The sequence below is a fragment of the Bubalus bubalis genome, chromosome 12 (genome assembly GCF_019923935.1).
Source record: "Bubalus bubalis isolate 160015118507 breed Murrah chromosome 12, NDDB_SH_1, whole genome shotgun sequence".
Lineage (NCBI taxonomy): Eukaryota > Metazoa > Chordata > Mammalia > Artiodactyla > Bovidae > Bubalus > Bubalus bubalis.
Genome location: NC_059168.1, coordinates 156857 through 160355, shown reverse-complemented (window position 1 = coordinate 160355; position 3499 = coordinate 156857).

Genomic DNA, 3499 nt, shown 5'->3' with positions numbered 1-3499 from the left:
CCTTACCAAGTAAATCAAGAAATGGTAGCTTTTCCAGGAGTGCAGCAGAGGACCTGAATTTGTATTTCGAGCTTAAGCCAACTAATGGCAAGAACGACTTTTCCATTAGTTGTTGACACCAGTAGTATTCAACCTTGGTTGTGCTGTTGAGTCACCTGAGAGCTACTGAAAAAACCTCAGGTTCACACATCCCAGGCTTCCCTCCAAAACTCCAAAATCACAATTTCTGCCTGGAGTGGGCCCCACGCATCAGTATTTTTTTAACCCCTGAATGGTTGTGTTTAATAAAACTACTCGGTGAACTGAGGTAACCGTGCTGGACGTCAGGAATCCTATTAAGACCGGGGGCAGGTAATCCAACACTCTTGCCCCTGAAATTACTAAATTCTACAACTGGGTCACGTTAACACACTGGAAGACTACGCTGTCGTTCAGTTACTAAGCCACGTCCAACTCTTGCAACCCCGCAGACCGCAGCACGTCAGGTTTCCCTGTCCTTTACTATCTCCCCGAGTTTGTTGAAACTCATGTCCATGGAGTCTGTGATGCCATCCAACCATCTCATCCTCTGTCGTCCCCTTCTCTTCCTGCCTTCAATCTTTCCCAGCATCAGGGTCTTTTCCAATGAGTCGGCTCTTCACATCAGGCGGCCAGAGTATTGAAGCTTCCGCTTCAGTATCAGCCCTTCCAATGAATATTCAGGGTTGATTTCCTTTAGGACTGACTGGTTTGATCTCCTTGCTGGCCAAGGGACTCTTAAGAGTCTCTGCCAGCACCACAGTTCGAAAGCATCAGTTCTTCGGTGCTTAGCCTTCTTTATGGTTCAACTCTCACATACGTACATGATTACAGGAAAAACCACAGCTTGGACTATACGGACCTTGGTCAGCAAAGGGATGTCGCTGCTTTTTAATATGTTGTCTAGGTTTGTCATAGCTTTTCTTCCAAGGAGCAAGTGTCTTTTAATTTCATGGCTGGAAGACTACACACTTGACTTATATTGTCTCACCAACTGACAAACACTGAGTTTTGCTATCGTGTGTCTTTTAGTAACTGACTGCAAAAAAGTTCTATGAAACATCACAAAGAATCTTAGAAATGAGAAATCTGTTGACATTCCACTCAGCGATTTCCATAATGAAGACCTTTGTAAGAACTGTTTTTATGAAACTATTATTAGAACAGTTAGGTTTTATGCCTTTTCTCCTTCCTGAAAATAAGAGGTAAACAGATAATCACTTCATCGTTTTTGTTAGGGCTCTAAAAAAAGATCAGTGATAGGGTTGTCCTGGTGGTTTAGTGGGTAGGATTTCATGCCCCTACTGCAGGGGGCACCAGTTCGATTCCTGGTCAGGGAACTAAAATTCTGCATGCTGTGCAACATGGCCAAAAAAAAAAAAAAAAAAATCAGAGATACATTTAATACAGCCGTAACCATGCAGACCAAACGATGTGTTAATCCATGTACAGTTGTCCCCATTACAACTTTTTTATTATTTCCCCTGGTTCAGATTTTTTTTAAAGTATGGTTTTATTATGAGCCTTCCTAGTGGCTCAGATAGTAAAGAATCTGCCTGCAACGCAGGAGACCTGGGTTTGATACCTGAGTCATGAAGATCTATGGCTATGGTTTTATTATACATGTACTTGCTTGCAAGTGCTTCAAGGGTCAGTGAGATTCATCAGTAATTTACAGGAGGAAGCCAAGCGGAGCAGCAGTGGCTGCAGGCACTTCAGCCTGCTGATGCCCAGGCTTCAGAGTGCTTAAAACCAGGCAGACAGACCCTGATTCAAGGTACAACAGCGCAGAGGCCTGACTGCAGCAGTGCCTTGGAAAACCTGCTCTAACTGGGGAAAAGAGAAGCAAGTGGAAACTGGAGGCTGGAGACCAGCTGAAAATGGCTCTAGTAACCCCCATGCAAGCGACCCACCGCCTGAGGCTGGTTTAGGCGCACAGGGCACACCTGCGAATACGTCTCTCCTTCAGGTTGACTTGACGCCACAAGTTAAGATTCCCCTGACACAGAGATGCTTGCCTCTTCAAAATAATAATAATAGCTGTAGCTATTTAAATTTCCATGACTCTCAGTCCCTCCAACCTCCGCTTGGGCTTCTAAGTTCAGAGGTGAGGTGGGTACTGCCTCTTTGAAAAACAAATACTTTTTTCTTATACATAATCTTTATATGTGTATTTAAACTAGACATTACATAAAGAAAAAATTGTTAAAAACTGTCATATAAGATTAAATACAAGTATTTTCAAGGCTCACGAAAAGAGAGAAAAGTATAAGCTAAATATTTTTCTTTCTTTTCTAAGCAATGGATCCCATTATCCACCTCAAAAGGTTTTGAGGCTTAAATTATAAAAAGTCAAACAGTACTGAATAAAATAGCCCAGCGCCTGCACATGCTAAGTATGTGCTCATGTTCGCTTACTGTACAATAGCCAGTGTGAGCTTACATACAGGCTGGCCAGAAAACGTCCCTTCTACCACTGTCCAAGACAAGATCTTGAATTCAACTGTGTGTGATCTTTAAAGAAGATATAAAATATCAATTCTACAGGTAACATAATCACTCCATTGAACAATGTCATTAAGTTACAGAAGGTTCTTATAATGAACCTTGTTAAAGCATGGACTCAGCATCTCTCCCATGTGGCTTCCTATGGGCGATTCTAGTGCATTCTCTTTCCCTCCTCCCCATCACAGCCATGGAGTGAGCCTGGCAGACAGCAGTGGGAGCTGAGAGATGACCTGCACAGACTCCCCATGCTAAGGGCCCAGGACCCATCCTTGCTTCTTCCTTTCCCAGGTCTTGTCCGATACACCTCTGCTTGAGTATATTCAATTTCCTTTCTGGCTTTTATGGGGTTAGGTTACAACCAAAATAATTCTGACTCATATTTTCAAACAGGGCTTTGCTAACAAGCGTGACTAACGCTGGCCTCTACTGTACACAGCACGTCAGTGATCCTATTATATATAATGATGATCGTTTCAGTTTCACTGTATTTTTCTAATAATCAGTACTACTAAACAAAAGTACATGCTTATAAGCTTATTATTTGTGCTTGGAAAATTCTGCATTTGAATATTATATTAAGATATCACCACACTCCTAAACTTTACATTCTACTGCAGTTTATGAACCAATGAGAAAGATAACCATTCTTCTATCTTATCCACAAAAGATTTAGGAACTCCAGGCTTAAGAATGGCATAGCAGAAGCCCCGGCCGTCGCTTCGCGGCGCGCTCCTTGCCCGCTCTGCTCTCCCTCGGCCGGTCGCCGGCTGGGGAACGGTGTCGGCGCGCACCCCCGGCCCGCCAAGCTCCGGCCCGCCAAGCTCCGTCCCGCCCGGCCTGCGCAGGGGGCAGGCTTCGGCGGGGACAGGCCGAGCGCCCTTGCGCCAGGGCAGCAGAGCGCGAGTGGCTGTGAGGCAGCCAGGGAACGAAATGTCATCACTGGAATTTCTATTAAAAAAAAAAAAGAACGGTA